Raw genomic sequence first — 25091 nt, 5'->3', positions numbered from 1 at the left:
TATCGTCTTACGTTAGCTTTTTACTTCTGGTGGTTGCATGAAGGCTTCAGTATTCATAAAGTGGTGTCCATTAGTGAGGATTATCTTACTGAACAAAACGTGTAAGTGTCATAAACATTAATTCACCACAGAGTTTATTTTCTGCGCTAAACCAAAATCCAATTGAAAAATACCCTTGGATGTTGGACGAGTGAACTGGTGAGAAGTTAACTTCTGTAACGTCATCCATGCAACGCTCTGTAACGACTGACCTGGAAGGTCCTGGAAGAGAAAACGAAGGTGCAGAAGGTAAAGAAGGCCACACTGACACATCAGAGGACAACAGACAACACTTGAGTCAGAATAACATTTATTTATTGTTCATCATTTAATGATTTCTCCATCTCTCAGTGGAGTGGAAATAGTAGATATAAATGTTAAAATCAAACACAGAGTAAAATATAAGAACAATATAATGGAACTGAAATATATTTAAACCTTTATGTGAAACATCAACAAAGTTATTAGTGTCTGAGCCTCTGAGGCTTTCAGGTACTTTTCTTTCAGCTCCTTCACTTGTACTTCTGATTAAAATGTACTTTACTTTAAAATTTTTCTTATTCATTATTTATCATTTAATTTTTTCTCCATCACTCAGTAGGAGGCGCCTTATCACTGCAACATGGAATTCAATACAGGTCAATATAATAACTTCATCATCATTATTCATTCTATTTTTTCAAAACTCAAAGAGTAAATAAGTACGGGGGCGTCGGTGGCTTAGTGGATAGAGCAGGCGCCTCATGTACAAGGCTGTTGCCGCAGCGGCCCGGGTTCAACTCCAGGCTGTGGCCCTTTGCTGCATGTCACTCCCTCTCTCTCTTCCCCTTCACGCTCAACTGTCCTATCGATTAAAGGCTTAAAAATGTCCGAAGAAATATCTTAAACAAAAAAAAAAAAAAAAAGAGTAAATAAGCACATAAAAACTTGAGATCATGATAGTCCTGTTCAAAAACCTTTAAAAGAAAGCGATGTGGTCATAATAGAAAACAAAAATCACTATCACATTTTCATTGCTCAGGTTTGTGGAGTTAATCAAGCTGCAGATTTTAACTATTACATCGGTGTCACTGGTGTCACTGGTGTTACTGGTGTCAGGAAGTGAATGGTTCCAGCACAAAATGTGGTCACGCTTCAACATTTATCACCACATGGTAAATCTGTGTTTTCCATTTTGGTAAACAGCACATGGAAGTAAATCCTGCAGGAATATGTTTGTCCAAAAGAAAACTGAGAGCAGTCTCACTCTTTGTTTCAGGAACATATGATTGAGCTTTTCTTGGTCAAAGTAATTTAAGTCTCGGTGTCTCAGTTCTGAGGCTGTCTAAAGACAGAACTCTCTGTCCTGTTTGTCTGTGTGGTATCTGTTCAGGTCTTGGCTGATATTGTTCTCGTCTTGATTGGCACTGATCTTGCTGTGTTCTTACTTGTGCCAGGTGGCGGTATAAGCCCCTCGGTCTTTGTTCATATTACAACCTGGGTTTCAAAAGTTATAAGTCAGAAGTTGTAACGCTGTGTATATATAAACAGAATGCAATGATTTACAAATCCTTTTGACTTTTATTCATTTGAATATTGTCCCCAGACTGATGAACTTCATTGTTTTGTTTTTATTTCTTTGTAAATACACACTCATTCTGAATGTGATGGCTGCAACATGTTATAATAAAGTTGGTACAGGAGCAACAGAGGACTGGGAAAGTTGTGAACACCTGTTTGGAACATCAGCAGGTAAACAGGTTAACTGGTAACAGATTGGAGTGTCATTATTGGGTATGAAAGAGGCATTCTTGAAAGGCTCATTTGTTCACAAGCAACGATGCCACAAGGTTCCCCGCTTTGTGACAAACCGTGTGGGCAAATATTTCGACAGTTCGAGTTTTAGAAACTTAGAAACCTTTTTAGAAATTTCACATCTACAATGCACAATAGCATCGAAAGTTTCAGAGAATCTGCAGAAATCTCTGCATGTAAGAAGTAAGGCTGAAAACCAACATTAATGTCCGAGAACTTTGACCCCTCACACTGCTCTCCATTAAAAACCAACACGACTGTATAAAGGTATAAAGGATATTACTACACGGGCTCAGGAACACTTTGGAAAACCTCTGTCAGTAAACACATCACTGCATCAACCAATGACAGTTCAGACTCTACCATGCTCCGCCCACTTCTCTGAGCCCGAGCTCACCTGAGATGGACTGACACAAAATGGTCTGACCAGTCCATCATGGACCATCCAGACTGTTAACAGCTCAAAGTTCAAAGCCAGCATCTGTGATGGGATGGAGAGGTGCATCATGGGTAACTTCACATCTGTGAAGGCACTATGAATGCTGAAATGTACATACAGGTTTTGGAGCAACATATGCTGCCATGCAGACGACGTCTTTTTCAGGGACGTCCCATCTTATTCCAGCGAGACAATGAGACACATTTTGCGCGTGTTACAACAGCGTGTCTTCGTAGTGACAGAGTGTAGGTACCAGACTGACCTGCCAGCAGTTAACACCTGTCTCCCACTGAACATGTGTGGAACATGATGAAGCATCGACCTCGGACTGTTGAGACACTGAAGTTGGATAAACTTCAACAGTTAGTGTCCTCAGTCCCCAAACACTTGCTGAGTGTTGGTCAAAGAAAAGGTGATGATGTCACACAGAGGTAAACATGCTCCTGTACCAACTGTTTTGGAACGTAAGAACGCAGACATTCAATTCAGGATATATTTACAGAAAAACAATAAAGTTTATCAAATGGAAAATAAATATCTGGTCTTTTAACTGTATTCAATTGAATATAGGCCAAAAAGAATTTGTAAATCTTTGCATTCTGTTTTTGTTACGTTTTACAGCGTCCCAACTTTTTTTGGCACTGGGGTCGTAGAATCGGTGTCGGTCTCCTTTTGGCCTCAGTTGGCATACGGCTCAGTTTCTTCTTGGCCTAGAATCGTGCTAATTCTTGTCTTGGTTGGTTGGTATCTGTCTCTGCCTCGTCTCGGTCAGCACTACTGTTGATCTTGTGTTTTTCTTGGTTGTTATCAGTTAGTGTTGTCCTGGTTTTTGCTGGTGTCAGTGTCGGTATCATTGTCGTCTTGGTCTCTTGGTATCCGTCTCATAGTTGTCATGGCTGGTACTGGAACGCTTGAAATCAGTAGGTTGACTCTGGGGGAGTTTCCCCCCTCTGTCGACTTCAGCCACGAACTCAGCTTTTTCTCTCGTGGCCATCAGGGACTGAACTCGTTGCTTCCAGCCTGTCTTGGCCTCAGATTTCTCTCCCTCAATAAGCATGTCAATGTACTCTGAAGTGGAGAGAGGATCTGGCTTCAGTGCTATCTCTTTAAGTCTGTTTAGACACTGAGCAGACGTCTCTATAAATTTCACCACCTGTGTGTGCACATCATCATATTCGGCCCTCAGTTGTTCAATCAATGCCTGAACAGGTGCCTTCGCCTGTGGAGCTTTTAGGTACTTCTTCTTCAGCTCTTTTACTGTTCGTTTTTCTGTAACCTCCTTATACTCCCATTTGTACTTCTGGTTAAAATGTACATCCCAGTTACATTTGCCTGGACACTCAGTACATTTTCCATCTGGTCCCATTGCAGTACACTCTTCTTTATCTGCATCATTGGATCTTGAACAGGGATAGTGACAGGTGAAACGACATTCCTGACAGTTGGTGATGTAATTTCCAGAACCTGAAATATCTTCTTTGAAGGGCTTTATGACAGTGACTTCAAACTCAAAGTAATGTTGTCTGTCGATCTGTGCCTCATGCTCTTTAAGTGTTTCAGTCGTTTCTTCTATCTCCTTCAGCTTGGCGAACCCAACTTTCACCTGCTTCTGCAAATTTTCATATGAATTCTGGAGCTGCTTTCTTTCTCTGAGGTCCTCTTCTGTCATCCTCAAGCTTTTGGTTTCCATGACATTCAACGCAGCAAAGAACGTCTTCATGCTTTCGTTCCAACACTCTGGATCAAATCTCTTATCTTCATCTTCATGTTTGTCATCCCCACTCATGCTATCTGCTGCAGATGATTGGTTCTGTGCAAACCACACTGCATTATTGAATGTGAAGTGAGTGTGCAGCTCATCTTTTATTGTACAACACCTGAAACCTGAATAATTGAGTGCCTTTCGAATGCCCCAATCTGGGTACAAGAAACTTGCTCTATCACTTGAAAGTGGTATCAGAACCCGGATGTTCTCTGCCACATCGTTGCCAAAGAGTGAAAGCACAGCAGCATACCCTTTTTTCTGTAATGATGTCAGTTTGGTAAAAGTATTCGGAGAAACAAAACACAAAGTGTCTATTTCACTAACACCATGCTCAGCAGATAAGAGATTATGCAGCTGCTCTGTTATCTCTTTGATTCGTTCTGTGTCATAGTCAAACTCATGGACGTCAACAATGGTCAGTGAGTGCTCTATTTTAAACCCCTCCTGGTGGTTGATTTTGTACACAGTGACTTCAGAGGTCTGACTTTCAGCTTGTGATCGTGACTGATCCTCATCAATCAGTTTGAATCTGAAATTGTCCTCCCAGTCTACACCAACAATGTAGTTGATCATTGCATTGATCAGAGTGGACTGCCCTGATCCGGTCTCTCCAAGAAGCATTATTGTGCGATTTTGCCTCATGCTTTCTTTGCCACAGCTGAATCTTCTGCATCCATCTATGTCCATTTCTTCTTCATCCAGAGGCAGTTTGTAAACTGAGGGAGATTCAGAACTTATCTTTACACTTGTACGTTTGAGGGATTCTTTGAGTGTGCATGTTAATGTGCAGACAGTAACAGTGATGCTTTCTTTGCTTCCTCCAGCTTCACCACAATCACATCTGACCCTGACAACATATTCTGTCTCTGGATGAAGACCTGAAATGATCACCCTCTCAGCTCCTGCCATCTTTTGGCTCCATTGGAGATCTTCCTCTTTCAGACTGTTGTCTTTTTTGGCGTACTCCACGATGTAGCTCAAAATGTGGACATTCTCTCCAACCTCAGCAGGTTTCTCCCAGCTGACTGATATCTCACTTGAGTATTGTTCAACTTGAAGTTTCCCAGGAGGGCTGCAGGGTAAGGTTTTAATGGAACCACTGACTTCATTGGCTGGTCCAACACCTGCTGAGGTCACTGCTCTGCACCTGAACATGTACTCTGTGTTAGGACTCAGATCACTCACTGTGACTTCTTCAGCTTCTGATGCTGTCTTCTGTTTCCATCCATCGTCTCCACTGACACAGTACTCAACAGAGTAGGAGGTGATGTTCTCTGCTCCAAACTTTGGTGGAGAAATCTTCAGTGTCACACTCTTGTGGTTTGTTTCAGTGACTGTCACTGTTTCAGGCTTTGAAGGTGGCTCAAAGTTCTCACTGACTGAAAAGCCGTCTTTATAAAGGTAGATGCTTGAACCTTTCTGTGTCTCATTTGTTGAACCAACTGTCAAGAACTTAATGTTCTTGTTCTCCTTGTTGGCCTCTGCAAAGTCACTGAAGAGCTTTGCTTTGTGACTCATTGCATCTAAAACTTCTTTTGAGGTGTACCATTGTTCTCTCTCTACATCATCAGTATGTGGATCTCGAGGTTCGTCTGGTTTGGGTGTCTCTGTTAAGTAGTTTGATAAAGCTGAGAGGAAGGGTTCGGCACTTCCCAATGAGGTGAAAACAAAACACACTGCATGCTCTGCACTGAGAATTTGTTTGTACAGGTCTGTTTGAGATGGAACGATCTTGGTGTTTTTCATCATGTTGGTGAAAGACTTTAATGTGTAGATTTCTCTCTCTTTACAGTCCATCCACTCGTTCAGGTCTTTGCTGTTGAAAGGAGAAGAATGTCTCTTCTTCAGGATCTCTGCGAGCTCAGCCTCCTCTTCTCCTCCTCCTCGGATTGATGGAAGTTTCTTTGCCAAGGTTCGTTGGAATTCCAGCTTGAACTCTGAGCACATTTCTTTAAAAGTTTTAATCTTCTTGCTGATCTGTGGGAACTGCTGTGCAGTGGTGGTTCTCAGTGCATCATTGCACCTCATTTCCAGCTCACTGAAGTCCTCCAGGACACTCTGTGATTCATGAACTAATCTTATACTTATCTGGACCGAGTTTTGCAGCAGAAGAATCTAAACTCGTCAGTGGCAACAGCCAGACCTTCACTGGTACGGCATTTTCTCCGTTGGCTCCCAACAATTTTGGCAGACTTTGGTAGACCTCTACCGCATCCTGAAAGGATGTAGGAGATTTCTGAAGGGAAAAGTCTCCAAAGAATCTGCAGGAGAATTTCTTAACATTTTCTCTGTCCTTGTCTTCCACTTTCAGTGAACCTTCACCCTCTATTGCAAGGCAAGGAATCTTCTTGATCATCACCTTCAAGTTGCCCTCAATGTCTTGATGATCTTCCTTTTCAGACACTTCACGGTCAAAGACAAAGAAGGCTTGTGCCCCATAAAGAATAGCTGTGACTACATGTGTTGCTAATCCTTTATCAAAGACATATGGATGCTTCACATTGTCTCTTCCAAGATGATTCATGGACAGTTCCTGAACCTTTGTGGTAGCTTTGTACTTCAGTGTTACTCTGGCCTGATTTTTGGAGGTCTTACTATTGTTCAGGTATTTGGCCGATCCTCCAACCTCCACCAGTCCACTTAAGAAACTCGCCTTCAGGGATGCTTCAACATTTAGTGCTGATGATTTATCTGCAATTGATTCAGATGCAACTATCTCAAAATCATTATAGCTCTGTGGTCTTTCTCCAATATGATTTCTCAGGTCATCACGGTCCCACAGTGTCATTCCTAAAAAGGAAGAAGCAAAATCAAGTTCAGCTTCCAGAACCAGCCTGACAGGAGAATTTGTTACTACATCCTACAACACAGATAATGCCAGCCTTACACCAAACAATTTTTCCAGGACTTTACTCTGTCAGACCAATTTCCAGTGATGGAATAAAACCATGAGTTTTTCCTCAGTTGGCGTGCGTGTTCGTGATCTTGATCATTTGGTGTAAGGTGGTGATAAAACTCAGTACGAGCTGTCTGAAGTCAAATCTTTTTCTGGCCTTGACATTCCATCAAAATTAAACATGTTTAATATTATTGTAAGTTTTTAAACTTGGCTCATGGAAATAGTGAAGTTCCTTTTTTCCGTCACGAAAACAAGACAATGACAAGCAAAAAATACGTCATGATAATAAAAACTAAGATGAAGTCTATGTTTCATTTTGTTGATGAGATGAGACATGACGAAAATGTTAGTGTAACAACCAATTACTGCGCTCTCTGCTGCACCAAACAGGAAGCAGCAAACTGGGTACACCATAAAAACGGAGGGGACTCCAGGGAGGTGATGGAACATAAACAAGTCTGGGTTCTCTTGGACTGTGGAAAAGGAGAACAAACTGGTGGAGTTGTGGAGTGAACATGAGTCAGTGTTAAATTCAGCGTGTATCTGGTCCACCAACCAGCACTAAGTTTAATGAGAAATCTTCCTCTGCCAGAAACAGGATATTGAAGCAGAAACGTTTGAGAACAAAGAAGGGAAGACGTGTAACTTCGCTCTGCAATTATCAAGCTCTTGTTCCCTGTATAGTTAGGCGCCCGGCTGGAATGGGAACAAGTTACTGTGTCATTTAACGCTTCATGATTTTTGTGTGGTGACGTGTTTTAATTGACTCGACAGTAAGCGAATGTTTAAATTTAAATGTATCGCTGTTGCAGCAGTCATTTTAAAAATAGCTGTGGGCTAATCAAATATTGGTAACATTGCTGTGATACTGGCTTTCTTGTTTCATGTGTGTTTAAAGGTTGATATTGTAATTTATACTCATATATGTATTTGATACAGTATCTATGGATTATGGTTATGTTTGCACATGGGTAGGAGCTCATGTAATTTATTTGTGGGTGCTTTGTAGCTCTTACGATGTTTTCTGGAGAAAAGGTGTTTTGAAGAAAAGATTTAAAGAGGCAACAGACAGCATCTTTTCCTGAATATATCATGATGAAAATAATGTGGGTTGCACAGGGTAGTGTCCACAGTAAAATCAGACTATCAGTGTTTACATAGGTTACTTAGTGGCTCTGCAATCTTTGCAATAAGCTTCTGCCGGTGCCGAAATTTTGCATAAAAAATCTGCTTTACGGCAGGAAACGCGTCATGTATTGTGAAACTGGTCGGTCAGCCAATCAGGGACTGGAGCTGGTCCTTATGAGGAGTTGGGCATGAGATAGTTGAGTCACGAGCACAATGGCAGACGGACAGAGTTTGGAGACAAGTGAAAAACGGCCTAGCAAAAGAAAAGGAGCTCCTCTGTGTGAGGAGGCAAAGAAGAGCAAAAAGGAGAGTGATAAAAGAAGAGGAAAAACAAGAGTAAACCTCAGTCAGGCGTTCAAGAGATGGAGGGAGCTCCGTGACCAAAGAGGCTTCAAAACCCATGTCCAGCTAGCTTTCTTTCTAATGGATCAGTAAGTAACACGGCTAAATGTTAGCTAGACCAGAGAGGACTGGACTGTACTGGCTGCTAGTTCATTCCTAGCTGGCCAGCATCGCAAATCGCCGCAACCAGGGAGCGGGTAGCGAGTGTTGGTCGGCTGACATCCTGACAGTGATACCCCCCTCCCTTCCTTCTGTTCTCTTCTCACGGAGGCAGCTATCCACGGACATTGCCCAGCTAAGTTACGCCCAGCTAAGTGAACACTGGACTTTGTTTCCCATTCAATTTGAGCTCCAACCGGCCGCATGGTTTCCATACGGTAGCGTTTATTCTAGAATGGGGACTGTTTACATGTGCATATTGGTATAATTCCACTGTGTCTGCTGTTGTTTGTACTGGTACTGTACATATTGGTATCATTTACTGTGAGCTGTTTGTACTGGTACTGTACATATTGGTGTCATTTACTGTGAGCTGTTTGTACTGGTACTGTACATATTGGTATCATTTACTGTGAGCTGTTTGTACTGGTACTGTACATATTGGTGTCATTCACTGTGAGCTGTTTGTACTGGTACTGTACATATTGGTGTCATTCACTGTGAGCTGTTTGTACTGGTACTGTACATATTGGTGTCATTCACTGTGAGCTGTTTGTACTGGTACTGTACATATTGGTGTCATTTACTGTGAGCTGTTTGTACTGGTACTGTACATATTGGTGTCATTCACTGTGAGCTGTTTGTACTGGTACTGTACATATTGGTATCATTTACTGTGAGCTGTTTGTACTGGTACTGTACATATTGGTGTCATTCACTGTGAGCTGTTTGTACTGGTACTGTACATATTGGTGTCATTTTGAGCTGTTTGTACTGGTACTGTACATATTGGTGTCATTCACTGTGAGCTGTTTGTACTGGTACTGTACATATTGGTATCATTTACTGTGAGCTGTTTGTACTGGTACTGTACATATTGGTGTCATTTACTGTGAGCTGTTTGTACTGGTACTGTACATATTGGTGTCATTCACTGTGAGCTGTTTGTACTGGTACTGTACATATTGGTGTCATTTACTGTGAGCTGTTTGTACTGGTACTGTACATATTGGTGTCAGTTACTGTGAGCTGTTTGTACTGGTACTGTACATATTGGTATCATTTACTGTGAGCTGTTTGTACTGGTACTGTACATTCTGCTATAATTATTTGCATTACTATTTGTTTGTTCTTCAGATAAATCTGATAATTGTTGCTTGGTCTCTTTACTCATTTATTTAGTAGAGTGTCCACCAGGGGTCGCGTTAACCGGATATTCTCGGTCATTGACCGGTTTTTTACAACAATGACCGGAAAATCTGAAGGCCGTCGGTCATTTGACCGGTTGCAATTACCACCCCTGGCCACTTGGCGGCGGAGTGTACAGTCAGTGGTTTAAGTGGCTGCCGTTTTCACACTGCAGAAAAAGTCATTCATCTGCTTCATGTAGCGTTGTTGACATAACGGCCTGGACACACCAGATGTGTTAGTGCCGCAGAAGTCCTGCGAGTATACTCGCTGTTCTAGAGAGAATCTGCCTCAACTTTGGCATGATATATATCAGGGTTATCAAGACGCAGTTAGTGTTTCTGTCAGTAGTAGTCACTTAAACTTTATGCACTACTACAAAGGTTACAGTACGCGTCATCTAACATTGTTATTTGGCTCTTCTGTATTTTCTGTTTCATAACTGAATATTTAAATATTTATGAGACAAGGTTTTGTTATTTATTTTTGGGTTATTTAAGTGGTACACTGATCAAGTAATAAAAAGAAGAGTCCGTAAAATAATCAATAAATTAGTCGTTAGATTAGTCGACTAACTGAAAAAATAATCGTCAGATTAATTGATAAATAAAATATCATTTGGTGCAGTCATTTGTTTAATTTGCACTCCCCCATGTTGTCCAGGGTACAGTGACAGCTAGCTAGCAGACAATGGATCCTCTGCCCTGAGTGTCCCGGCCAGAAACTAAATATGAGTGTTGCTGGTTCCTGATCTGTGTGATGTTAATGCAGGAAACATTTGGTTAATTATTTAAAAAAATAAAAAAGATGTTCCCAGTTATTTAGCATTTTAAGACTGTTGGCTTGGCTGATCTAAAGATCTGAGATGATGAATACTGAATTTTGGTTGTGTTGCATTAAGCATCTTTACATGTGAATCCTCACCAGGGACGAGTGAGTCTTTGCGGCAGTCGTACAACATCCCGAGGCTGAAAGGCCGACCGAGCGCCGCCACCTCCATCGTCCCGCTGGCCTCAGAGTCCATCGCTCAGTCTGAACTGGACACTTCTCTGACTCCTCCTCTGTTTGTCTGCCAGATGTTTAAAGAACATTTGGTAATACGTCCAACCACCCTCACATTTTCACTTTAATTTGACCTTTGTCACTCACTGACGCTCACATCATTTTACAGACTTCCATTTAAAATGACCATATACTTATACACATATGACCATACAGACATACATCCATAGAACACACTGGCCCTGACAATAATCCCATGACAAAAAAAACAAAGGTATTAAGATTATTTCTTTAAATATTTTTGGCATTTGGTGTTTTTCAATGACATTCTTCTCAATTTCTCTTTATGGCACTTTTTTTTCAGCATCAGTTTTTTAATGATACTACCTTTTTTTTCATTTTCTGTCACACTTTGTCGTGAAAAAAAGACAGAAAAAGAGAAATAAAGAGCAAAAGTGAAAACATTTGAATGCAAAACAAAAATCAAAATAAAATAAAATCATTTAAATGCGTGTTTGAATTTTCAGTTATGTTTTTTCAGTGCCAGTGTTTCCTTGTTCAGTGCCAAATTTTACTTTTTAAATGTCAAATTTTCTCTTCAAATGTCAAATGTTAATTTTTCAATGTCAAATTTTACTTTTTTAATGTCAAACTTTAATTTTCCAATGTAAAACTTCCGTTTTACATTTTAAATTTTGTTTTTCAATTTCAATTTTTAATTTCTCAAAGTCAAACTTTACTTTTTCAACATCAAATTTTATTTTTCAATTCAGGTTTTACTTTTTGAATGTCAGAATCTACTTTTCAATGCTTTTTTAATGTAAATCTTTCATTTGTCCATGCCCAGTTTAATTTTTCAATGTCAAATTTTACTTTTTAAAAGCCAAATTTTATTTTTTCAGTGTCAAATTTAACTTTTCAATGTCAATTTTTAATTTCTCATAGTCAAATGTTATTATTAAATGTCAAGTTTTACTTTGACTTTTTCAGTGCCAAAACTTGCTGTCAAATCTGTCAGTTGGTTGATTTCACTTGTGTTTTTAACACTGCTGTTTCTTGTGTCTTGATTTGTTTTGCTGTGTCTACATGGGCGTCATTCTGCCTCTGAAAGGTCATGTTGACTGCTGAATTTTTATTTAACCTTTGACCTTTAAACCTCTGATAAATCACCACAGTAACACTTCATGTGATTGGCTGCAGTCAGGATCTAAACCTGTGATATGCTTCCCTCTGGCGGCTGATACAACACACTGCTTCAGCTGGTCCAACAGTTTCATATCACACACAGGAGGGTGTTTCCTCTCAGAGTCATTTCACTGTCAGGTGACACAGAACAAACTCAAAGTCCTTTGGTCCAAAGCTCTTTTGTATGTTGTTGTCAGCTTAATGTCAGAGAGGTGATTTTCTGCTGTTAGATTTCAGTTGATCAGTTACTTAGTTTAAGTTTCTGTTACTGGTTTGTTTTTTACTGTGTCAACAACTACATTCATTCATTCATTCATTCATCTTCTAACCGCTTCATCCTCTTGAGGGTCGCGGAGGGGCTGGAGCCTATCCCAGCTACATCGAGCGAGAGGCAGGGTACACCCTGGACAGGTCGCCAGACTATCACAGGGCTGACACATAGAGACAGACAACCATTCACACTCACATTCACACCTACGGACAATTTAGAGTCACCAATTAACCTGCATGTCTTTGGACTGTGGGAGGAAGCCGGAGCGCCTGGAGGAAACCCACGCTGACACAGGGAGAACATGCAAACTCCACACAGAAGGGCTCCCACGCCCGGGATCGAACCGGCGACCCTCTTGCTGTGAGGCGAGAGTGCTAACCACCACACCACCGTGCCGCCCGCTCAACAACTACATATGTGGGATAAAAAAGTCAAGCAGTAAACCAGAACAACAGGAAGCAGGTTGGAACAAGTGGGTCAGTGAGCTAAAGCTGAGGCTGTTATTTGCTACAGAAGCATTGTGTGTTCACACATGCATTTTCTACTTCCTTTGATTGACTCTGAACTTTAGGAACTGAGACTGTTAATCCAAAGGAACAGAAACAGAAAGAAAGTGGGTCAGTTAGCTCAAGCTAATGCTAGCTGGGACTGATGTCACTGTCCAGGGGCGTAGGTTTGATTTGAGCTTAGGTAGGGACCATGCGGCACATGCAGGGCACTAGCAGAAAAGATTTTCAGCACTAATTTGCGCGCACTGTTTTGAGCTACAGATCATGATCTTGATGACTGTTTCTTCAATCAGCTTCCTGAACTGATGCATTTGGCCTACAGATGATATATAACAGTATAACAGCTGTAGGGCTCTATGCTTTATAATATTATCCACACATTACAACACCATTATTCCACAGTCATATCTATTAATTCTCCGATTTTTGTAGTTTACAGATTAGTTTCAGAATTTTCATAAAACAATAAAACAGATGCATAGAGTAGCCTAACAAGCAGCCCACTATTCTCTGGTCCCTCAGACCCCTCCACTCATCAAAAAAGGGAAATGATTGACAAAATCAAACTACTTGCAGACAGAAACACTCCTTTCTGTGTAGCCTATGTAATATGAACATAATTACGTTGGACTAGTTATTCTGCAGTCACAGACATCAAATGCATAAACAAACCAGACGTCTACCAGACGCAATTCAGTGGCGAGTGAACCTAGTCATTTGCTTAAACCTTACTTAGAAGTGTGCAACAGTTATTTCTAACGTTACAAACCAAAACTGATTTATTACTAGCTAAAGGCAACTGTTATGACAACATGCAGGAATTAAGTAGTTAGAAACAAAAACTGTGCTGTCAATATTTCAGTTCTAACATCTATAAATTGCATCAAAATAATTTACTCTCATAGGATTAGTGTCTTAGCGAGCTAACTTTAGCTAACCAGAGTTAATCTGATTGTTTTAGTCTCACAGAGACAAATTGACTTCACACTGAGTTCAGGTGCAACGGCTGTGAGCGCTGTAGACCAAACCTGCAAAGGAGCAGGCTTTGTTCACATAATCACCAGCAGCAACAAATGTTTGTAATTAATCTTGATTAATGAGATTATTTCCCTTTAAACCAGAAAGCTCACCTGTCTGACACGTTTGGCTTCAGTACATTTGCAGGATGAAGTTGTGTCTGGAGGCCCAAGTCCCAACAATGAAGACTGACTCACACCAGTTGAGTTATAACAGCAGCAGGACGGAGACTCTACTGACTGACAAAGACACAAAGAGAACAGGCTGTTAGCATGTGGGCCAACCGATGTGTTTGGCACATAATGTTACGTTTGTCCAGGTAGCGTTGGCTGGGGATGCTGGAGTGTAAACTTCCATAAATACAATAAACCCTTTTATGTTAGTAAACAGTAAGATCTTTATTTTTGGGCTGCAAAGTTGTGTTGTCTTGTTATCGACAGTAAAGGAAGATGATGTGAGTGCGTTCAGAAACACTCATTGTGAGTGTGGGAGCGCACTCTGACACAAACTGGAGCGTTGATAAATTGGGAGCGCTGTCTGAATGTAGCGTTGGGTTATCCAGAGCAGCGCACTCTCAGAGTGGCAGAGCGCACTCTGGACACTCTGTCTGTGGAGACGGAGCAGCAGAGCGCCGAGCGCAGTGAATGTGTGATTAACTTAACTGTTTGTTAACTGTTCCACTCTACCCTCTGAGCCACAGACGGTATGTTACGTGGGACTGTCGGCGTCAAGCTGATTATATTTGTGGAACTATTTTTGCAACAAATAAAGACTTCTATATTAAATACAACGCAGCTTCTGAGGTGTGTTTACCTTTATGGTGACTGAACCTGTTGCATGTGGCAGAGGTGTGCCACGCTATGACTGGGCCATTTGTCATGCATGACGGTATCGTTGCACAAGATGAGGAGCTACTTGTCAGAATGTTCTTCCTTCATCCTGTGCTCTTGGGCCAAATGTAATTACCTTTAATAAGTAACTAGATAAAGAACACTGTCTGTAGGAACAAAGATAAGAGAGGTTGGAAGGTCATACTTCTGATACAGGCACTGATATCTTCTGTCTGATATTCAGGCTTCCTCTTGGTCACATCATTAGCAGAAATGGGTAGAATTTTGCTTTATTTTATGCAGATTATACACAGTTATATCTCCCTGTCAACTACAGTGAGTGGATTCGTAGTAAGTTGGTGATATTAAGTATTGTCTTTCTAACTTTTTCCAGATTAACATGGAAAAGACAAATTTTTTTTTTTTACTCTGTTGGTATTTGCTTTGATTTGTTGAACGTCTGCTGCACACTACTGAAGAGCTGCTCAACTGATTTCGGAGAAAGTTGTTCATGCCTTCATTTCATCCCTGCTGTATTACTAACTCTCAGTGTCCTGTATGAACTGTAAATTCTGTTTTTTCATCCATCTCTCAGTTCGAGCAGTCACCAACGGCTGGCCGCACCCAAAATATGAGCGCAGCTCGGATCAAAGTTCAACACTTTTAAGCTTTGGTGTGACCTCACTTTGCTCTGCCACCTCACAGCACACACACAATCATGAAGAGCCTTAATGGAACCAGTAAACATGGTAATTAACTGACACAGTGATGTGGATTTGTCATTTACACACTGAAACACACACATATCCAATCATATGTGCTCATCATGGTTTTAACTGTCTATCCCTTCAAAATAAGAGCGCAGTGTGATTGAAGGGAACTTGAGCAAAGAGAAACAAATCCTCAGTGTGTTCACAGAAAGTTAGCTGGATCACATGAACAGGATCATTTAGCTGACTGAGGTCATGTCTGAAGAACAGAGCTCTGTAGCCTACTGATCAGGAGAAATAAAACCACGACAGGTGTACTTACAGTAGAAAGGTGTGCGATCCTCTGAGGCTGTTCTGTGGTCTCTGCCTTTATATCATCTGTGAGGGACAAACTCCACCTGCTCTCTGCTCACTGACAGGAGGAGGTGCAGAAGAGAAGCAGGCTGATTTCTCAGAAACGGTGTGACCTGCAGACTGACGTTTGAAATGTGCAGGAGGGAAAAACAAGACAGAAAGTCTGCAGCCATGCTAACAGCTCTGTGAGGCTGCACTCTCTGAGCTAATGTTAGCATGCCAACATGCTCACATTGACAGTGCTAACATGCTAATGGATAGCTGGTATAACGTTTACCATGTTCACAATATTACTTTAGCATGTTACAATGCTAACTTTCTCACAGTAACTCTAACATACTAATGGTTGCAGGTGTGATGTTTAGTCTTACTTTAGCCTGCTAAACATTGAGAATGCTAACATTCTCACAATGAAAATGCTAACATGCTAATGGCTAGCTGGTGTAATGTTTACCATGTTTACAGTCTTACTTTAGCATTTAAGCATGCTAACATGGTAATGTTTACCATGTTCCCTTTAACTTTTGCATGTTAGCATGTTAGCAGGTCTTTCCATAGAAACTGTTCAGAAGATTTTCGGTCATAACCAAATGTAGAATTTTGTCTTTCACAGAATGAAGGATGTGTTTTCAGTGAAAAGGCTGAATCTCTCTCTGTGGTCAAAGCTAACACCACACTGAACATTAATAAAAAGAGGTCACGTTTAATACAAACACATTTTAAAATTTCATTTAAAAATGTTTTGCTCATGTTTTAGCGTCAGAGTGTTGATATGTTATGTTTGACAGAAAGGCTTGGAAATAAAAATGTAGCAAAATGTTCTTTAAGAAAATCCAAAACTCATCAGCGTTTTCAATTTGTCTCCTTCACTCTTACAAGGTGTCATTTCCTGTTAGTGATGTCACTTAAAGGAGCAGTACAGTATTTTGGTGCAGAAATATTTTGGTGTGTGAGGTGAAACATGAAACTTAAGGACACACATAAAGTATACTATTTCAACCTAAAATGAAAAGGAAGCATTGATGCTAAAAACAAAGAGTTGAGAGAGTTAATAACAATTAAAAATCTAAAAATTTAAGTTATTTAATTTAATATTTTACTTCAGGCTCATGAGTGCACTTACATTAGTGTCTTCAGCCATTAAAAACAATATTAACAGAATTATACTGCCTCATTTCCCCCTGTAAATATTTGGGACCTAAAGTCAACAGTTTTCATGGACTGTGCACACAGTAAAATGTTGACCTGATGATGGCGCTACATGAAACCGAGGTCACAGAGACAACTGAGCACATGGTGGCAGCATAACCAACACTTTTATTCTCTCCATATATGTCTTATATTTGGGTCACTTTTATATTTGTGATCTGTCCTGGACCACAGTGGTGATGAATTCAAACACAGGTCAAATTTGACCCACAAACACTGCAGGTGTAAACGCTTTTCTAACAGGAAGGTGGAGGATGAAGGAGTACCAATACAACAATGTAAAAATACTCCACTACAAGTAAAACTACTCCGCCCACAGAAATCTGTCTGTGATATATATTGATATATATTAGATTATTACCACTGCAGCATCAGTGTCAGAGCAGCATGTTACTGTTGTAGCTGCTGCAGGTGGAGCCAGTCTGAGCTACTTTATATGTACAGTTAGCAGGTGTAGTCCAGTGGCCCCCCAACCTCGAGGTCGGGCCCCTCCAAAGGGTCACCAAAAAAAGGGGGTCATCACATGATTAATGTGACAGAAGAGAAGAGAAACTTAATTCTGATGCACAAATTTATATTTGACACTTCTCCAATCTTTGCTTTTAAAAACAAAATATTGGCAAACTTTTGGTGTTTGAGCCTCAAACAAATTCAAATAGTGACCTGAAAGGTCCTGGAAGAGAAAACGGAGCTGCAGAAGGTAAAGAAGGCCACACTGACACATCAGAGGACAACAGACAACACTTGAGTCAGAATAACATTTATTTATTGTTCATCATTTAATGACTGAATGATTTCTCCATCGTATCACCCAACAGGACAGTAACATGTGAGTCAGTACACATCAGTATCAGGAGGAATTACAATGATTCAGATTGTCTTCATGCTTTTAAATCTTCAAGAAAGAAAGCGTAACAGTAGATTCAAATGTTAAAATCAGCAGTAGCGAATGTACAGTGAGACATATATGTCACATTGGCTGCAGGAAAACTGTCTGTGCAGTGAAAGAAATTACAGCAGTAGCACATGTGCGATAGAACTTTGCACTGTGTGTGTTGTGTGTGTGAGTCAGAGCCTCTTGTTTGTGTGTGAGGTGAATCAAGCGACACATCGATAACGTACTTGGTAGTTGAAGTCTATCGCCCGACGCTGAGACAGCGTCTGGATGCGAGCGACAGATGTGTTTATAAAGATGCAGCAGGGCTGTGACGACACAGACATTTCATACACCAGATGTACTGACCACATATATTTATATGAAGAATACAAACATAAAACAAGTTATACTGAGGTGAATGAAGCTTCCAAAGATGTTTCTCAATCAGTCAACAGGTGTCTCTGAGGGTTTCAAGTGCTGATGTTTCAACTAGTGCTCGTTTTTCTTTAACCATCTTACACTCTCGTTTTCTGATTAAAATCCACTGTTCAGTAACTTTTTAAGTTCGTCATCACTCTCGAGTTTATCACCTATCTCTAGCAAAAGCTTAGTCAAATGCATGACTTGCCGTGTGTCCAACCTTTTGGTTTCTATGACATTCAAAGCAACAAAGAACCTCCTCATGCTTTTTGTCCCAATGTTCCAGAACATCTGATTTATGCCTACATCTTCATCATCTCCTCTCATGCTGTCTGCTACAGATGATTTGTTCTGAGTAAACAACGCTGAATTATTGAACTTGAAGTGAACTGGCAAACCGTCTGTTGTTTTAGGACATGGGATGCCTGAAGCATTGATTGCCTCTAGGACAGGTGGTTGCTGGCTGTCTGCGGATGTCACCAGAACTCTGATGTTTCCTGCAATATCTTTGCCAGAGATTGAGAGCACAGAATCAAACACATATCTCAGTGATGGTGTGAGTCGTGTGAGAGCAGCCTGAGCTACTAAACACACAGCATCAACTTCACTGACACCAAGCTTGACAAAGAAGAGATGACGCAGATGTTTCATCATCTCCCTCTCTCTTTCTATGCCTCTTGTATCTCCAAACCCTGGAGTGTCAACAATGGTCAGTGAGTGCTCTATTTCAAACCCCTCCTGGTGGTTGATTTTGTACACAGTGACTTCAGAGGTCTGGCTTTCAGCTTGTGATCGTGACTGATCCTCATCAATCAGTTTGAATCTGAAATTGTCCTCCCAGTCTACACCAACAATGTAGTTGATCATTGCATTGATCAGAGTGGACTTTCCTGATCCGGTCTCTCCAAAAAGTAAAACAGTGCGATTTTTCCTTGTGCTTTCTTTGCCAAAAGTGAATCTTCTGCATCCATCTATGTCCATATCTCCTTCATCCAGAGGCAGTTTGTAAACTGAGGGAGATTCAGAACTTATCTTTACACTTGTACTTTTGAGGAAGTCTGTGAGGGGTGTAGATTTTGTTGTGCAGACAGTAACAGTGAGGCTTTCTTTGCTTCTGCCAGCTTCACCACAATCACATCTGACCCTGACAACATATTCTGTCTCTGGATGAAGACCTGAAATGATCACCCTCTCAGCTCCTGCCATCTTTTGGCTCCACTGGAGATCTTCCTCTTTCAGACTGTTGTCTTTTTTGGCGTACTCCATGATGTAGCTCAAAATGTGGACATTCTGTCCAACCTCAGCAGGTTTCTCCCAGCTGACTGATATCTCACTTGAGTATTGTTCAACTTGAGGTTTCCCAGGAGGGCTGCAGGGTAAGGTTTTAATGGAGCCACTGACTTCATTGGCTGGTCCAACACCTGCTGAGGTCACTGCTCTGCACCTGAACATGTACTCTGTGTTAGGACTCAGATCACTCACTGTGACTTCTTCAGCTTCTGATGCTGTCTTCTGTTTCCATCCATCGTCTCCACTGACACAGTACTCAACAGAGTAGGAGGTGATGTTCTCTGCTCCAAACTTTGGTGGAGAAATCTTCAGTGTCACACTCTTGTGGTTTGTTTCAGTGACTGTCACTGTTTCAGGCTTTGAAGGTGGCTCAAAGTTCTCACTGACTGAAAAGCCGTCTTTATAAAGGTAGATGCTTGAACCTTTCTGTGTCTCATTTGTTGAACCAGTCGTAAGAACTTAATGTTCTTGTTCTCCTTGTTGGCCTCTGCAAAGTCACTGAAGAGCTTTGCTTTATGCCTCATTGCATCTGGTACTTTGTTTGAAAGGTACCATTGTTCTCTCTTTACATCACGAGTATGTGGATCTCGAGGTTCGTCTGGTTTGGGTGTCTCTGTTAAGTAGTTTGATAAAGCTGAGAGGAAGGGTTCGGCACTTCCCAGTGAGGTGAAAACAAAACACACTGCATGCTCTGCACTGTGAATTTCGTTGTAGAGGTGATTTTGAGATGGAACGATCTTGGTGTTTTTCATCATGTTGGTGAAAGACTTTAAGATGCAGATTTCTCTCTCTTTACAGTCCATCCACTCGTTCAGGTCTTTGCTGTTGAAAGGAGAAGAATGTCTCTTCTTCAGGATCTCTGCGAGCTCAGCTTCCTCTTCTCCTCCTCCTCGGATTGCTGGAAGTTTCTTTGCCAAGGTTCGTTGGAATTCCAGCTTGAACTCTGAGCACATTTCTTTAAAAGTTTTAATCTTCTTGCCGATCTGTGGGAACTGCTGTGCAGTGGTGGTTCTCAGTGCATCATTGCACCTCATTTCCAGCTCACTGAAGTCCTCCAGGACACTCTGTGATTCATGAACTAATCTTATACTTATCTGACGCTTTAGTTTTGCAGCAGAAGAATCTAAACTCGTCAGTGGCAACAGCCAGACCTTCACTGGTACGGCATTTTCTCCGTTGGCTCCCAACAATTTTGGCAGACTTTGGTAGACCTCTACCGCATCCTGAAAGGATGTAGGAGGCTTCTGAAGGGAAAAGTCTCCAAAGAATCTGCAGGAGAATTTCTCAACATTTTCTCTGTCCTTGTCTTCCACTTTCAGTGAACCTTCACCCTCTATTGCAATTTTGGGAATCTTCTTGATCATCACCTTCAAGTTGCCCTCAATGTCTTGATGATCTTCCTTTTCAGACACTTCACGGTCAAAGACAAAGAAGGCTTGTGCCCCATAAAGAATAGCTGTGACTACATGTGTTGCTAATCCTTTATCAAAGACATACGGATGCTTCACATTGTCTCTTCCAAGATGATTCATGGACAGTTCCTGAACCTTTGTGGTAGCTTTGTACTTCAGTGTTACTCTGGCCTGATTTTTGGAAGTCTTACTATCGTTCAGGTATTTGGCCGATCCTCCAACCTCCACCAGTCCACTTAAGAAACTCGCCTTCAGGGATGCTTCAACATTTAGTGCTGATGATTTATCTGCAATTGATTCAGATGCAACTATGTCAAAATCATTATAGCTCTGTGGTCTTTCTCCAATATGATTTCTCAGGTCATCACGGTCCCACAGTGTCATTCCTAAAAGAAAAAGAAAAAATCAAGTTCAGCTTCCAGAACCAGCCTGACAGGAGAATTTGTTACTACATCCTACAACACAGATAATGCCAGCCTTACACCAAACAATTTTTCCAGGACTTTACTCTGTCAGACCAATTTCCAGTGATGAAATAAAACCATGAGTTTTTCCTCAGTTGGCGTGCGTGTTCGTGATCTTGATCGTTTGGTGTAAGGTGGTGATAAAACTCAGTACGAGCTGTCTGAAGTCAAATCTTTTTCTGGCCTTGACATTCCATCAAAATTAAACATGTTTAATATTATTGTAAGTTTTTAATCTTGGCTCATGGAAATAGTGAAGTTCAATGACACGAACATTGTCAACAACCCAGTGTTAATTTCACTGACGACAACTTTTCATCAACAACCTTTTTTCCGTCACGAAAACAAGACAATGACAAGGAAAAAATACGTCATGATAATAAAAACTAAGATGAAGTCTATGTTTCATTTTGTTGATGAGATGAGACATGACGAAAATGTTAGTGTAACAACCAATTACTGCGCTCTCTGCTGCACCAAACAGGAAGCAGCAAACTGGGTACACCATAAAAATGGAGGGGACTCCAGGGAGGTGATGGAACATAAACAAGTCTGGGTTCTCTTGGACTGTGGAAAAAGAGAACAAACTGGTGGAGTTGTGGAGTGAACATGAGTCAGTGTTAAATTCAGCGTGTATCTGGTCCACCAACCAGCACTAAGTTTAATGAGAAATCTTCCTCTAATTTCCACGGTCTCCTCCCACTAAACTAACAGCAACGGGCTGCAACTAACGATTATTTTCATTGTCGACGAGTCTGTCGATTATTTCTTTGATTAGTCGACTCATGCGTTTTGCAGCCCCTACCCAGCAATGGAGGCTGCTGAGGTTTTGAGTTAAGGCCACAAAATCAACAAGACTAGGTCAAAACCTAGTATGTAGCTGGACTGGGTATGAAAAACTAGAGGGCTTTTAATTTGAAACAGGAAGCAGAGTCGGTCATGGACTTTTGCCATGAGTTTTGTGTCCAGAACTGGCCCTGTAGTTTGATCCAGCCCAGTCCAGGTTGAAACGGCACTTTTGGACAGAGTAAAGAGAGGATCACCTCATCAGTTTGTTTGAGGAACAGCTGTGTTTGTATGACACAAACTATAAATGACTTCAAAAGGTAAATTAAGTCCTGTCAATCAGTTTGAAGCTGAGGTTAAAATGACTTCCTGTTAGACTTTATTTTGGTGGTCCCCTTTTCCTTCTGATCGTATGGGACTTTTATTTTGACGCCTTCTGCTGCCAGAAATAGGATATTGAAGCAGAAACGTTTGAGAACAAAGAAGGGAAGACGTGTAACTTTGCTCTGCATATTATCAAGCTCTTGTTCCCTGTACAGTTAGGCGCCCAGCTGCATTAAGCATCTTTACATGTGAATCCTCACCAGGGACGAGTGAGTCTTTGCGGCAGTCGTACAACATCCCGAGGCTGAAAGGCCGACCGAGCGCCGCCACCTCCATCGTCCCGCTGGCCTCAGAGTCCATCGCTCAGTCTGAACTGGACACTTCTCTGACTCCTCCTCTGTTTGTCTGCCAGATGTTTAAAGAACATTTGGTAATATGTCCAACCACCCTCACATTTTCACTTTAATTTGACCTTTGTCACTCACTGACGCTCACATCATTTTACAGACTTCCATTTAAAATGACCATATACTGATACACATATGACCATACAGACATACATCCATAGAACACACTGGCCCTGACAATAATCCCCTGACAAATAAAACAAAGGTATTAAAATTATTTCTTTAAATATTTTTGGCATTTGGTGTTTTTCAATGACATTCTTCTCAATTTCTCTTCATGTCACTTTGTTTCAGCATCAGTTTTTTAATGATGCTACCTTATTTTTGTTTTCATTTTCTGTCACACTTTGTCGTGAAAAAAAGACAGAAAAAGAGAAATAAAGAGCAAAAGTGAAAACATTTGAATGCAAAACAAAAATCAAAATAAAATAAAGTCATTTAAATGCTTGTGTTTGAATTTTCAGTTATGTTTTTTCCAGTGCTAGTGTTTCCTTGTTCCTTGTTGTGCCAAATTTTATATTTTAAATGTCAAATTTTCTCTTCAAATGTCAAATGTTAATTTTTCGAAGACGACTTTTGTTTTTCAATGTCAAATTTTACATTTTCAATGTTAACTTTTGTTTTTTAATGTCAAATTTTACTTTTTCAATGTCAAGTTTTACTTTTTCCAAAGTGACGTTGCACTTTTCAATGTTAAATTTTATTTCTTCAATGTCATATTATTCTTTTCCATGTCAAATTTTAATTTTCCAATATCAGGTTTTACTTTTTCAATGTCAGAATCTACTTTTCAATGCCAGATTTTGTTTTTTAATGACGATCTTTAATTTGTCCGTGCCCAAATTTAATTTTTGTATGTCAAATTTTACTTTTTAAAAGCCAGATTTGATTTTTTCAATGTCAGTTTTTAATTTCTCATAGACAAATGTTATTATTAAATGTCAAGTTTTACTTTGACTTTTTCAGTGCCAAAATTTACTGTCAAATCTGTCAGTTGGTTGATTTCACTTGTGTTTTTAACACTGCTGTTTCTTGTGTCTTGATTTGTTTTGCTGTGTCTACATGGGCGTCATTCTGCCTCTGAAAGGTCATGTTGACTGCTGAATTTTTATTTAACCTTTGACCTTTACACCTCTGATAAATCACCACAGTAACACTTCATGTGATTGGCTGCAGTCAGGATCTAAACCTGTGATATGCTTCCCTCTGGTGGCTGATACAACACACTGCTTCAGCTGGTCCAACAGTTTCATATCACACACAGGAGGGTGTTTCCTCTCAGAGTCATTTCACTGTCAGGTGACACAGAACAAACTCAAAGTCCTTTGGTCCAAAGCTCTTTTGTATGTTGTTGTCAGCTTAATGTCAGAGAGGTGATTTTCTGTTAGATTTCAGTTGATCAGTTACTTAGTTTAAGTTTCTGTGACCGGTTTGTTTTTTACTGTGTCAACAACTACATATGTGGGATAAAAAAGTCAAGCAGTAAACCAGAACAACAGGAAGCAGGTTGGAACAAGTGGGTCAGTGAGCTAAAGCTGAGGCTGTTATTTGCTACAGAAGCATTGTGTGTTCACACATGCATTTTCTACTTCCTTTGATTGACTCTGAACTTTAGGAACTGAGACTGTTAATCCAAAGGAACAGAAACAGAAAGAAAGTGGGTCAGTTAGCTCAAGCTAATGCTAGCTGGGACTGAAGTCACTGTCTCAACAAGTCTGATAGTGGCTTTAACTCAGGTTGACCAAGTCTTCAGTCAGTGTACTGTAGCTTTGGAGAACAGTGTACTCACCAGAGTTTCGTTGACAAAGACCTGATGGAATCAGCTGATTTTGTCCTCACAGAGAAACAGATATACTCGTCTCCACTGCAGCACTGCTGTCTCTGAGATCAACCCCACATGAGGAAATGAGAAACTAAAAAATTCCCCTAGTGATGCTCCGCCTCACACTGTACAGGAAGTCATGAAAGGCTGCAAGGGGAGGCGTCACTGAGCTTCAACACTCGCCCATCATCAACCTTCAACCTCCAAAAACTGATTTTTAAATGGAAGAAAACGATGAGACTGATGAACCATTGCTGCGTTCAGTGTGTTACAGTTTTATACAGTGTTGAGGAGGATGAGCTTTACTGAGTTTCACAGCACACACACAATCATGAAGAGCCTTAATGGAACCAGTAAACATGGTGTGTTCACAGAAAGTTAGCTGGATCACATGAACAGGATCATTTAGCTGACTGAGGTCATGTCTGAAGAACAGAGCTCTGTAGCCT

General features: G+C 40.7%; 1 pseudogene; it reads right to left on the bottom strand.

Moving 5' to 3' along the window:
- Positions 1–401: 401 nt before the first annotated feature.
- Positions 402–25091, bottom strand: LOC125902862 (uncharacterized; annotated as a pseudogene).

Source organism: Epinephelus fuscoguttatus, linkage group LG15 (assembly GCF_011397635.1).
Source record: "Epinephelus fuscoguttatus linkage group LG15, E.fuscoguttatus.final_Chr_v1".
NCBI classification, from domain to species: Eukaryota; Metazoa; Chordata; class Actinopteri; order Perciformes; family Serranidae; genus Epinephelus; species Epinephelus fuscoguttatus.
The sequence above is the reverse complement of the archived record's forward strand: the minus strand, read 5'-3'. Positions and strand labels throughout refer to the sequence as shown.